Genomic DNA, 14963 nt, shown 5'->3' on the forward strand with positions numbered 1-14963 from the left:
AATGTCCTTTCGATATTTTGTTTATTTCAATTTCAACAACTTGCCAATTTCCTGTTTTTAATCATATTATGTAGAATTCTCTAGCCTTTCCGCCAATATAATTATCATGTATAAACACAGACTACGTCTGTGTATATTCTTATGTATATGTATGTAAAGAAACACAAATTGTCGATCTCTGTGTGCATACTTCTGTCGTCCAGACTCAGGTACTACATGTCAGTCCGCACCTGTTAATGTTTACCCCACCCTCGGGCAATAAAGCATCAGTACCCAGATACCTGTCTCTCTCGTCCTCACAACTGGTGACCCCAGAGTGATGGTAACACAGCAGTTTACACAGCAGTTTTGGCCCCTGTCATTAATGGACTTACTACGGCCACTTACCTTCAGAGAACCTTTAACAGAACCACACGGCAATACATCGTCTAGGTTTCTGAAAGTTCCTCTCCTCATTCGAACAGTTTGGCTCGTGCTATTAACGACGCACATCGACTACACTCAGAGTAATTAACAGAACCAAACAGTGACTAGTCTTGACTCTGAAAAACCCAACACCATTAATGGACTAAGTATGGCGCTTTCACGTTTTGGTGTGTTAGACAAGTCTGGAGTATTGGATGACATCACCTCGGACCGAGGACCTGCCTTCCTGTCCGACTTGTGGGTCAACCTGGCCCGTCCGACGCCGCTGCCGCACCTGTGGGGCTCCTCGGCCTGCCCAATGGCACTGCCACACCTGTGGGCCTCTTCAACCAACCCGATGCTGCTGCCACACCTCTCTGCCTCCTCAGCCTACCTGACGCCGCTGCCACACCAGGGACCTCCTCAGCCCGCCCGACACTGCTGCCACACCAGCTGGCCTCCTCAGCCTGCCCGATGCCTCTGCTGCACCTGTGGGCCTCTTTGGCTCTCCTGATGGGAATGACACTCCACAGCACTGCCACACACCCAACAACTCTGCCACACCTGTCGGCCTTCGTGGCCCGCAGGAACGACGCTCCACGCACACCCGACACCACTCCCGAAGCTCCTAGCACGTCACTCCGCGGCCGTGGACGCCCACGGACGTCAGTCGAACCCCCCCCAAGCACCGCCAGGGAAGACATCCTGTCAGCCAAAATGCTGAAGGGCTTGGAAGTCGATGACGCCCCACAACAAGTGATCTCAAGGATGCTGGGTTGACTCCTGCCTCTGCAACTAGTGGCTAAGGAGTGCATAGGAAGAAGGACTGATGAAAGTTGACGAAGACCCAGAAATATACACAGACAGGAGAATGACAAACCGAATAGAGGAATGGTACAACAAACCACTGCACGGACATTATATAGGCTACATGAGACAGACTAAAAAGCTGGCCAGCGATGAAACATGGCAATGGCTACAGAGGGGAGAGTTCAAGAAGGACACAGAATGAATGTTAACTTCGGCACAAGACCAGGCCCTAAGAACCAGATATTTCCAAAGAACTATAAATGAGAATAACATCTCCCCCATATGTAGGAAATGTAATGTGAAAAACAAGACCATAAACCACATAGCAAGCGGATGTCCGGCACTTGCACAGAACCAGTACAAAAAGAGGCACAATTCAGTAGCAAAAGCCTTCCTCTGGAGCCTGTGCAAGAAACACCAGCTATCTTGCAGTAAAATAAGTGGTACGAACACCAACCTGAAGGAATGATAGAAAACGATCAAGCAAAAATCCTCTGGGACTATGGTATAATAACATATAGGGTGATACGTACCAATAGACCAGACGTGACGTTGATTGACAGAATCAAGAAGAAAGTATCACTCATTGATGTTGCAATACCATGGGATACCAGAGTAGAAGAGAAAGAGAGAGATAAGACTGATATGTATCAGGACCTGGAAATACAAATAAGAAAGATATACACAGAGTGAGAAAAGTGATTGACTCCTAAAGAGGCAGGATGCAACCCGGAACCCAACACTACAAAACCACCCAGTCGAATAGGATGGCTGTGATAGACCAAAAGAAGAAGAAGAAGAAAAATAGAATGATGCCTGTCAGCGATAGCAATTGGCAACTGCTGTAGCCCAGTTTAAGAAATTTACATTTAATACTAAGCCAAGTAAGTCAACAGTGCTTGTAATAAACGAAAAAAGCAAAGAAAACAGATGTCGAAATAAGAACAGAACTTAAAAATGGCCCAATTAGTAGCGTGAAAGCATATAAGTACTTAGGAGAATAGTACGCACTAGATGGCTCAAAGGAAGCAAGTATTAAAAAGAAAAATCAAAAGGTTGAGTATCTACAAAGAGAAATCAGAAGATATGGGGAGGTAAAAAAAAAAGTAGAAAATATGGCAATAGAAGTAAGGAAAAAGATCTATGAAACAGTAGTTGTACCAACCTTATTTGCCAACTTAGAGACATGAAGTAACGTAACGGAAAATGAGTGAAATGCGCTAGAGAAAATTTAATACAGGATCCTCTGAGGAATGTATGAACAATCTAAGGGCACGCCGTATTGGGGAATTATTGCGGAGTTCAGCTTATGGCCAGTAGCCTACAAAATTGATTGTAAAAAAATAATACTTTTCCACAACATCATAAATTCGGAGGAGAAAAGATTAATAATAATGGCCTAAGATAATATCCCAAAGCATCACTGAAAAAGGAAATAAAGGTAAGAATTAATCAAGATATCCCAGAGACTTTGAGAGAAAAGAGGAAAGAAATGAAGAAGCTGAGATTTATAGATAACTTCGAGGAAAATAAGTACATAAGGGAACTGAGGAAAAAATGATGCGTGTATCATTATCATAATGAAATGCAGACTGAATATGTTGAACTTAAAGGCTAACTTCAGAGGCAAATTTAAGGACGAGGTCTGTGAAATATGCGGAGTGGAGGGGGACACCACCGAACATTTATTCATGTGTAAATCGCTACAAAAATCAGATCATGATATAAATTTAGGGACACTGATATTCCCTAACAGAAAACTGGAAAAATATATAAGGACAGCCCTCAAAATTAAGAACGTTCTTAACCTGGAAAGTGATGGGTGTCAAAGCTAAGTAGCACGGCTCTGCCTCAGTTATAAAGAAGATATGAAAGGGAGTTGGGTTGAAAGTAAAATAGAAATATTGTATTATATCTAATTTAGAAATATCTGCATTTTTTCGGAGTTAATTTGGTTGCAAAATAGGGATAATAGACATGAATCAAAATGAGCATTTTGGAGTAACATGAAGTAATTTTAACTAAATAATGATTAAAGTAAACAATTAAGGGACTAAAGCTTTGCACCTCATAAACAGTGTACAGTAACCTCCCCGTTAACACGAGTTCTGTAACACGATTTCGATCTTACACGAGTTCAAAATCATACAGAAAAATTCTGCTAACACGTAATATTCGATGTTACACGATTTGAATTTTCCGCTGAGAGCAAGAGCGCGGAAGATGTGGCGAGAGTCTGACTCACCCCACCTTTCCGCGCTCTGCTCTCTCTTGCCTGCTGGCTCAGTGTGAAGCCAGCCCTCGCAGTGAGAAGAGCCAATATATTCTAGCATTGGTTAACATAATAGTGCGTACTTTACTACAGGTAGTCGTCTACTTACGATGGCATTAGGTTCTGGCAGAGCTGTCGTAAATTGTCTTTCAGCATATTGAGTAAATTGAATCATGTTTGTGCTGTCTTTTTATCCTTTTTACCATATTCAAACACATGCGTGTACATGTACGTATTTGTTCGTTTGCATTTTCATTGACAACTTACTAGCCTACATATACATTTTATATCATCCCAAAAATGTGCATGTATAGTACCTATTATTACGTTTAGCATATGAAATCTTATCATGCTCGAACTCCTTGATGATACTTACTCTTATTACTGTATTTAACATTTTTATTGCAGGCATTCAGACATCTGTCTGGCCTGTTTACATTTTCTTATCCGCCATTTGCATTGACAATCGGCTACACGTATTATATACATACTTTTATTTATTTATAGGTTTGAATTAAATGCATAATTTGTTATTATATTTGATTTATTTGCAAAACAGAAATACAAAATGAATTACTAAAATACGAATCTTACCATTTTCGAACAAAATTTTACTTCTGAGAAAATATAAAACAAAACATCGTCTGCTGTTTTCTCTAGCGACCGTTTGTACTGTTGCCAACACGTCTATGTACGTACGTAGTAATACACAAAGTTTTATTTAACAGTATGTAAATTATTTTTTCTTTATAAATTTCAGGCAAACTACAGTAATGCATAGATAGAATTGATTTACAGTACAGAAAAAACATGAACATACAGAAAAAATAAAAATTACGAAACATTTGAAATTTAAAAAAAAAAAAAATAATAATAATTGTCTGATGGTGGATGGCTGGGGATCGTCCGGGTCATCCGATTCCGTGGTAGTACTACTAGTAGTGGGGACAGGGGTAGACTGAGATGTTGGTTTAAACATAAACATGCTTAGTTTTGTTTGAATGGTCCGTTTTTTCTTCTCTTCATAAATTTCTCGGAGATGAGCGCGCTGACGGTAGCGGGAAAAAGTATCGTACGCGCGCTCGACTTTGTATTTTAGCCAAATATAAAATTAAATATTATTGTATATTATTATATTGTAGCTGTCGTAAAGTCGGTCTGTCATAAGTTGCATAGTTCGTAAGTAGACGACTACCTGTATATAAAATATATAATAAAGTGGTTTTTTTTCTGGCAAAATCCCAAAATAGATTAAGTTTCCCATTGCCCTGGAACGCTAACCCCCTTATTTCCATTATTTCTTATGGAGAAATACTTCCCTGTTAACACGAATTCGGCTAACACGACTCTCCAGGAAAACGTAACCCTCGTGTTAACGGGGAGGTTACTGTAGTTGTGTGCTGCCCGCAACTGTGTTTGCGGAGTGAGCGCTTAGGAATCAGGAACCAGGCATCAGCACACTAAACTTTCGAGATTTCATTTCATTTAAATAATAATTGTAGCCGTAACGATGAGTTAAGATTATCAAATCGAAAGCTAATCGTAGAATTAACGTTTAACAAGGAGTGATATAAATGTGATTTGAAGAACGTATAAGATTTTTAAATTTGGCGGTCTCCCCACTGTGTTAATCACTCTTTTGCTATTAATCAGTTAATTTTACTGAAAATATATTATATTTTATTAAATATATATTTCATTCAAATACAGTTATATAATAAGAATAATAAAAAATAATTTATTTTTGAAATATGAAATCAGAACCACGGAACTTTTGTCAACAACCACAAGTTTGAACGAAATAATGAAAGTGTAGTGAAGTTGCACGGGTTATTATTTTCAGAGTTAGATAGTTTACAGGGAAGTAACATCGTTGCAGATAGCATTGGTTACTATATTAAGGTTTGTATAATTATCTGTTGGGAACATATTTTTCTGGCATGTGAGCTTTGTGCATAGGATACGATAATACCTTGAGCCTTCCCTTCAAGTAAGCTAATGTTGTAGAGGGTAACCTATACTACTAGGTATCTACCTACTATACCAAAGTAGACCTAACCAGGGTGACCAGATTTTGAAAATTGAAATACGGGACACTTAAATTGAAGAGGTAGTTGAACAATATAGACACAACTTATGCGAAGTTATGCACGAAGTGACGCAGGCAAATTCCTTCTCGGCCTTTTTTATTGACTTCTTTTGTTTAAAGTGCATTCGTTGTAGATTTTGTTACAAACAGCTGTTCATTACATGTGTCAAAGCATTAGAATATTGCAATCAAGCATGTTTTGCAGCTTTGAAGGATATTAATAACAAAAGTGACTTGCCATAACGAACCATTGCTTTAAATCAGTGTCATTTAGGGTAGAATATCACGACAGGCCAACCCTCATCACGGTGGACGGGTCTTATTCACTCGATATTTAATTGGTGAAACATGAATACAATTGCAACTCTAAGCATACCATTTAAAAGACTGAAGTTTCGTCAACATATTGTGATATATGAAAGCCCCATACGAATTAAAATAAGCATGTGAGCTCTTCGTAAAATATGTTTTCAAGGCAGTTTTGAAATCCAATATGGCGGCTACGTTTTGCATGGACGGTTTCTCATCAGTACGACCACCATCTTTCCCCAGCCTTCCCAGCACTCATTTGAACAATGTTAGCGTATGTATGTAACGTTTATTGATCTTACTCAAGATTGCAGTTGTAATCAGCACAATAAAACAACATTTGTTGCCTATATTAGTGAAAGTATGAAACTTGTTATTCCCGGGGTTATGGTTGGAACTGAATTCATTCTTACCTTGTAATCAGTGGTTTTATCCTTACTGCCATCACAACAGAAACTCCACAGTGCTTATTTGATTGTAATATACACATTTTGGTCTTAATCACTCCACAGTGCACTCGAACCACATTGCTGTTCGTGTTTTCCTAAGCACTCACTCCGTAAACAAAGTTACGAGCAGCAGACGACAACACTGATTATGAGATGCAAAGCTTTATTCCCTTAATTGTTTACTTTACTCAATATTTAGTTTAACTCTACTTCAAAATGTTTATTTAATTCATGTCCATTATCCCTTTTTGCAACCAAATTAACCCCCCACCCCCCAAAATTACAAATGTTTCGGATGTATACTTACGAGCAGACGACATGAGGAAAAAATGGCTCATCGTTGCCAATCTAGTGGAGCGTCACACATACGCCCGATGCATTTACAAACTGTTTCGATGAATTCTAGTTGTCATAGTAATGCAGTAATGTAATGAATAAAATTGCTCTAATATGTATATATACCTACAAATAGATACGCTAATTTCACTTATTTCCCCGGTTTTGTGTAAGTCTTATACCTAGTTTGGAGGGTAAACACATACCAATTGACAACACTGATAAACAATTGAAGAGCGCAAAACGCCGCAAAGAATGCCGTAGTTCCCCCTTAGTCCCTTGAATAAGTACGAATAAGTGCTGGTAAGAGGTGGGTTTTTACGATTGTTGTGATGAAAGTGCCCCAGCGTCTATGGGTACAAGTGTTGTGCAGATTTAGCACATGAAATGGGAAGTTTGTTGACACAAGCGACTCCGTAAACATCAAGATAGTCGTCAATCTTCGAACATTTTTAGTTGTAAGTAAAAATTTCTAAAGCGTTTTGTGAGATTTCCACTGCAGTAGGCCACCCTTTTCAGTACCCTCTGTTTAAATCTTAAAATTTAAAAGGCCATTAATTTCTAACTTTGGAGAAAATACTTACTTCGAAAGGAGAGTAGAGGTCTTTAGCTCCGTTTTTCACCAACAAGAAGTCGCGACTGATGCCCATCTCCGGTGTCAGGACGCGTTATAATGTACTTTTTCGGAGGGTGGCTAGGTGTTGATTGTAGGTGGCCTGCTTGGCCTGCTGTGATATTCTACCCTAGCCACTTGTCTAAAAGTACATTCTCGTTTCACTGTTTTGTTGCACTTTCTGTCGGACTCGGACATGCTGCCTTATGTTTAAAAAATCAGATACACGCTTGGCTTGCCCTCATGTGCTCTCAGTCGGTACAAGCGAATGTTTAACACCGATTAATGAATCATGCAACGTTCACGTTGACGTGTCTTTACCTGGTATTCTGCAAAATTTTGCTAGCTTATTGTTTTCTTTTTTTTCTTTTTTTTAGATATTGAAAATACGGGACAAAAGGCGTCCCAGGGAGGGTTGATACGGGACACAGGACAAATGTCATAAATATGATTTGTTCCGATACGTAATACAAACCCTCGGTCCTTTAACAATAGAAGGTAACTAGCGGCAGTGGACGGTCGTAAGCTTCGAACAAGGGGAGAACGGTAGTTAACTGCTTGTCCGATCGTCGCGCGCGCGCGCGCCCGAGAGGTGAAGAATCACTTTTGCTTTCGGCCGCGGGTGTGAAGGACGTGGTTCGTCATCGCTCTCTGCCCGCTTCATCGTCGTATGCTTGTTTATATAGTGTTTTCTACTAATGGTTTTTGACTTGAAAATGAAAACTGTAAGTACACTGTTTTCGATTTTTTCATTACTTACTTAATTTGAATCAACATGGAGCTATCGCCGTAGAGACGGCGATTTCCGCTCTTTTCATGAATTGAACCCTTGAATTATGTCTCGGTGCCGAGGGCTGGCGCACTCGCGCCGAGTCATGTATTTTGGGCGAAGTGTGTAATTGAAAGATGTAAGTACTCTTTTTCATTATATTTTTGCCCTGTGCGTTCGTTTGCCGAGGAGCTTGATTGCGCTCGGCAAGAGCCTCTTATTTTGTATGAATAGAATGCAATGAAAGTGGATTCGCAATGCAGTTTTCTTTTCATTTTCATTTATTAATTGCATCAAATTTAATTTTGGATCAATTTCCGCTCTTACCCGGGAATTAATCCTTACGATTTATTGCTGTGAAAGTGAAAATAGCAAGTGCGTATTGTTCATTTTCATATATATTTATGATAGCATCATATTATTATGGATCAAGTTGCCGCTCTTACCGGGAATTGATTTTTCCCTCTTTAAGTTCTATGAAGTGAATCGCAAGTGCAGTATTCTGTTTCATTTTCATATTACTTTTCACTGCTGTGCGGGGGTAGGGGAAGAAGAAGGTCTGCCAGGAAGTCGTCGGAAAGCTCTCCCGCGACTCCCTTGGTATCCGATTCTTCGTCTTCTTTCCTGCCCCCCCGCTCAGCTTCCTCGTATTTTGTTTTTTGGGGTCTTCCTTCGTTCGGGGTGGGGCATGTCTCCCCCCCCGTGCGTGAGGGAACCCCTCTTACTAATCTGTCTGTGCTACCGCAGGTGCTACAGCCGTGGGAGACGACCTTGGACAGGTATGGACCACTGCGGCTGCAGGGCGTGCCTAGCATCCACGATCTGCTGCAGAGTCTAGCGAGGTCTGGGGCGGTTGACCTTGGAGTGGTCTCCACTACAACCTTCACGGCCGCTTATGCTGCTTGCCCCCGCCCCCTGCTGGTCTACACTCCCCATGCTGTGTCGGTGACGCCGTCTGCCGCTTCTAGGGCCGGTCGCCGCCGTACCGAGGAGGGGTATGCTGCCGCCGCCTGTGTTTTTTTCTTCGTGTTGCCTGCCCAGACTTCCGCTGTTCCAGCAGCTCGCCACTGGACCGGCCGCCAGTACCACGCTGGCTGCCGATGATTCTACGAGGCGATGGCTGGGCCTGCCGTACCTGTCGCTGATGTGGTTCCCGCTACTGGCTTGGCTGTCCCTTCTGTGTTTACCGCTGCCGCTGTTCCTGCCCGCTCCTGAGCTGGTTGCTGTTCCTGTCGCTCCTGGTTCCTGCGCCTGTCCATGCTGGTCCCTGCCCATGGTGTGTCTTCCCCAGTCCCAGTCCATCCGGCCTGGATGGAGGACCTGACGACTGTCCTGCGTGAGCTTGACGAAGAAGAGGAAGGTGTCATCTTCGTCTTCGTCTGTTGCTGCCTCTTCCCCTTCGACTTCTAAGGCCCATAAGCCGAAGAAGAAGAAGGCTGCATCCCCCCCTAAGAAGTCTCCTCCGGGAACTTCTAAGGGCCCGTCCCACCTCGGTGGGACGGGGGGTCCTTCTGCTGGTCCTCCTGCTCTCTTCGGGAGCGGGGCCCGTCTTCCCTTCCGTAAGGAAGAGATAGACGGGGACCAGAGGAGTATCGGTTAGCTCTGGTACTTCCTCGCCTGGTGGCTAGCGGCGATGCCGCTACGCCAGGTTTCCGGCTCGGTCTCTCGTTCGCGGGGAGATCCCGATTGTACGCTCTCCCTCGGGAGACCGTGCAGCCAAAGTTTCGGCGCCAGAGTTTCGATCAGGCGCCAAGACCACGGCACGGAGCAGAAGGCTGGCGAGAACCGCTCAGGTGACTCTCGCCAGGCCAGCGGCCGCTCTCGCAGCGACCAGCTGGTAACCTGGGTTTGTTATTCCCCCTAAGAAAACTCCTTCGGGAACTTCGAAGGGCTCGTCACATTCCGGTGTGACGGGGGGGTTCTTCTGCTGGTCCTCCTGTTCCTTCGGAACGGGGCCCGTCTCCCCTTCTGAGAAGAAGAAGAAGACGGGGACCAAGGGTGTGCTGGCTACCGCTGGTACACCCTCGCCTGGTCTTGGCAGCTCTGCTGCTAAGCCAGGTACCGGCTCGGTTTCTCGTCCGCGAGAAGTTCCGAGTGTACGATCTCCTTCGGGTGACCGTGCAGCCAAAGTTTAAGACGTTCTGAGTTCGCTCAGCGTCATGACCGAGGCACGGAGCAGAAGACTGTCGAGAGCCGCTCAGGTGACTCTCGCCAGGCCAGCGGCCGCTCTCGCAGCGACCAGCCGGTACCTCGGGTGGACGTGACGGTCCCTCTGACCGGCCACGGGTTGAGGCTGGGAAGAGGTCCCCCAGGTCCCTCGACCGACGGTACCAGCCTCGGCTGGTAACCAGCGGTTTGACGTGCCGCGAGGACGCCTCGACCGGTCTCACGGCGAAAGCGAGCTCTGCAGGTCACCTGACCGCCGCTCCACAGGGACCGGGCGGATACGGTGACCAGCAGCAGCTCGTCTGACGCACGGGACCGGGGTCGACGTGCTCAGTCGAGCCGCTCGCCACAGGTGAGCGGCACGGCCAGGCCTGCAGATCGATCCCCACCGCGGGTTGGTGATCGGCTGCAGCCCCCCACGTACGCTGGTCCTGCCAGCGAGCGGGGGGGGGGAGCGTCAGGTCTGTCTCTCCACTACCTTCAACTTCCTCGGGCTACACCGGGAAGAGCGAGGTAGGTAAGAGTGATCGTGAGAGGTGCGCCGCTCACGATCCCGTCACGACGCCGCACGTGCCACGTATGGTCTTAGGACCAAACCAGGACGTACGCGCAAGTGATTGGAGCGGGACCGTCAGGGGGAGAGGGGGTTAGCGTTCAGTTCTGCCTCTCAGATACCTTCAACTTCCTCGGCATATGCCAGGAAGAGCGAGGTATATAGGAGTGATCGTGAGAGATGCGCCGCTCACGATCCCGTCACGACGCCGCACGTGCCAGGTTGGTCTTAGGACCAACCAGGACGTACGCGCAAGTGATTGGAGGCAACCGTCAGGGATCTGTTGCTGGTCCTTCTTCTGAAGGAGGAGGGTCCTGGGAGCTGCTCTTGTTGGAGGGACTGGACGGTCCTACTCCTCAAGACGCTGTAACTTCCGAGATTCAGAGTAACTTTAACCCAGGTTATTGCACTGATTCGTCAGCACAACGACCGGGGGGAAGGATCGCCGCTCCACCAGCAAGAGCCCATGTCTCTGCTCGAGTCGTTTTGGGGCCCGAGAGGGAACCCAAACCGACGGTGGGTATGCCGCGATCGGAGCTTGCCGATTCTGTCTTGAACCAGTCTCTCTCGTCTCCGGACAAGAAGGCTCTCTCAGTTCTGGCCAGTCGATCAAGCTACTTCCACCTCCTCTACTGCGACAGCGGCGTTTCTACGTGTCTTCGGACACCGTATTTAAATACTCCTTCGGTCCTCCTGAGAGGTTTCGACCTCGACGAGGACTGGAATGAGTCGGAGGACGGTATCGGCTCTCTCCTGTCAGGTGTCGATCAGCCCACCCAGACGACGTTCACAGTGGCGGCAGACCCCTTACCTACAGTGAGAGTTCGTAAACCCTCCGCGGGAAAACGTTTTCTCCTGACGATACGTTTTCCCAGACTCTGAGAGGCCATCGCGTTAAGGCGATGGCTGCTCCTACTCTTCTCCAACTGCTAGTTCCACTGGGAAGTGGCGAGCGAGTATCCAATTCCTCCCCCATTCCCTCTCTCCTTACGGCTACGAGGGAAAGGGGAAGGATCCTACAGAGATTCTCTGTAGGATCCCACGTTGGGGGACTGCGCTACCAGGGGGGACCTTCGGGTCCTACCTGACGTAAGCCCCGGTCGTTGAGGAGGGATCCTGCCCATTCTCGATTTCTACGGGAATCGAGAGGACCACCAGCCGATATCGTTGACGAATTCGGTGGGGGTTTCGCAGACTGCTTAGAATTCTACGGAATTTCTAGCGCATTCAGAGTGTTAGAGTTTCTTACGATCTCCAAACACTTAGGCGAGACCACGGTCCAAAGTGAGCGAGACGAGAATCCCCGATATGTTACACGATAATCGGGAACCTCGCCTATGCTCGAATTCCTGGAATTTCTAGCATTAGGAAGAAGACTGCTGCTGAAAGAAGACTATCTCACAGTAGGCGACCACCTCGAATAGAGAAGAACGGACGGGAATATCCAGTTTGGCTGGAACTATCGTCTTAGTATTCTGTTCACCATTGAAGCTTTCCTTCGAGGAAGACTTCTCCTTCACTCTCTTTAATAGAGAACGAAGGTGGTCGATCTCCAACCTTATTTGTTTTCTTGAAGGAAAGAATTTAGGATGGAGATCGTTGTTCAGAATCCTACAAATATACTACGTATATTAACCTCGCGACATGATTCTGCTAACAGTTGAATGGTCCGAGGGGTAGGCGCATATCTGGTTATTCTACGGATTGCGACTTAGACGAAAAAGTATTCTAATTGAACTGCAACCCGGGTTGCCTGCAACCTCCCAGGAGTTTCCAGTTTCAATTTTATATACTTATGGTGTTGTCACAACAACACCATTTAAGCTTTTATATTTACCGAAATTCGTTTCTTTTCGCTTAAATATAATTGCTCGAGCATATCTTTTTATGCTCGGTGGTTCTAGCCGAACGCATTCCTTCGTGGAAAGGATTACTTGGTCAACTCAGGATGACGAGTCAGCGACAGCTACTGCGTATTGAATTGCCCGAGGCATTTCAGTATCAGCCTGCCGCGTTTGAGATAGACGGTTGTTTATGTCTTTCTCACCTGCTTTGATTGAATAACAACCGTATCTCTGCCCAACAATCACGGACTTAAGTCTCTGATTAACGGGGATTCTCGCATACATGAATGACCATCTACTGCTGTGAAACGCTAGTTTTGTTCATGCCACTTACCTGACAGATATATATATAGCTGTATTTTCTGACGTCCGACAGAAATTTCAAAAATTTTCAAAAATCGCGCACACGCAGTGGCGGCCAGGTGGTAGTACCCATTCCCGCCGCTGGGAGGCGGATATCAGGAACCATTCCCATTTTCTATTCATATTTTTTTTCTGTCGCCGGTCAGTAAACATCTGTTTACAGACCTCTGCTCAGGATTTTTTGAAAATTGACTCGTTTTTAAGTATCTGATTGATTTTGTTGGTATTGAATTGGATTGTTGAATTGGCATGCGCGATAGTGGACCGTTTTTGATTTTGGATTGACTTTTCTCTATAAGATATGTCTGGATCAAGTGGTGTGAGTTTCAGAGTGTGTGTGAGGGGCTGATTGTAAGGTGAGGCTAACCGAAAAGCATCGGTAGAACCCCCACACAGTATGTATGAGTTGTAGGGGGCTTCATTGTTTGATTGACATCGGTGCAAGGAATGTGAGAAATTGACTGATGATGAATGGAGAGCATATGAGTCCTATCGCCTTAAATTGGAGCGCGATAGGATCAGGAGGTCTTCCTCAAGAAGTGGTTCTTCCAAAGGTAAGAACTAATGTTTCTCCTGCACTAACACCTGTAGTGTTTACAACCCCTAAAACCTGTGTTGCCTTCGGGCTCTGATTCTGTGTCGGGAGAGCGGATGCTCTCTCTATGATTTTGGAGTCCTTCGCACTCTGGAGACCAAAGTGAAAGCCTTAGAAACTGGCTCGGTGCAAGTGTGTGATCGTGCCCCCAGTGTGGTGGAGGGGGCGTCAGATCGGCCCCATAATGCCTCTAGGCCTAGACCTCTATCAGACTCCCAAGACCCAGGGAGGAGGTATGTCGAAAGCCGCAAGAGGGTTACGGGGGGCTTCCACCGATCTGGCGTCCCTTCGGCAGACCATGTAGCAAAGACCCAGGCTGCCAAGGACCGTGCACGAGCACGCGTCATGAAGGAGTGCTTCTCGTCCTCCGAAGCGTCCTCCCCGCGCAAGGGGTGGAGCGCTCGGGAGAGACTCTCGTCGTTTAAAGAGGACGTTTCTTGCGGAGGACGCTTCACGTCCTTTGCCGCTTTCGTCCGGAAGACGATTAGATGTCTTTCCGCCTCAGAAGAGAGGTAGGATCTCCTCCGATGAGGACGCTAGGTTGCGCGCACAGGCGCGTATACCTGAGAAACAGGTAGCTGTTCCTTTGAGAAGGAAGGAGGCGTCCCCTCGCCCCTCGTCTTCTCACAGGATCCAGTCCTGCTTCCTCGACTCATTCTTCTCCAACGAAGAACATTCTTTTTGTCCCTTCAGGACCAGCTATCCTCGCTTATGGCTCAGAGGACTCGCCCAGCAGCAGTCGAGCCTAAGCGGAGGAAGGACCTTAGACTGCCTGTCAAGAGGACTAAGCAGTCTCCGTCTCCTTCTCCTCCTGCGTCTCGTTCGCCGATCGCTTCTCCTTCAGCGATTCGCCGATCTCGTTCGTCTTATAGAAGGACGTTACGACAGGACGCTTTTGAAGACGCTTTGTGCAAGGACGCTCGGCAGGAGTTGCGGCAAGATGCTTGTCAGGACGCTCGTCAGGACGCTTGGCAGGACGCTAGGCAGGACGTTCGTCAGACGCTTGGCAGGACGCTAGGCAGGACGTTCGTCAGGACGCTCGCCAGGACGCTACACAGGACGCTCGGCAGGACGCTCTCCAGGACGCTAGACAGGACGCTTGGCAGGAAGCTCGCCAGGACGTTCAGGCCTCCTTTCAAGACGCTTTGTTTCGGGGATTCTGAACAAGAAGTCTTACCCCCAGACGCTTTTTACGCGCTCAGGCACGTATGCCAGCGAAGAGAGGTAAAGACGCTTCTCGGGCAGGTGAGACTGCCGCGGAAGGCGCGGAAGACGCTCGTCCGCCTCAGGACGCTCTTCCATCAGCGAGCAGTAAGCGTCAGAAAGAAGACAGCCGTGATAAGGCTGGCATCTTGCAAGGATAGGGGTCCCTTTGATCTTGCTAAGACCC

Source organism: Macrobrachium nipponense, chromosome 8, assembly GCF_015104395.2.
Source record: "Macrobrachium nipponense isolate FS-2020 chromosome 8, ASM1510439v2, whole genome shotgun sequence".
NCBI classification, from domain to species: Eukaryota; Metazoa; Arthropoda; class Malacostraca; order Decapoda; family Palaemonidae; genus Macrobrachium; species Macrobrachium nipponense.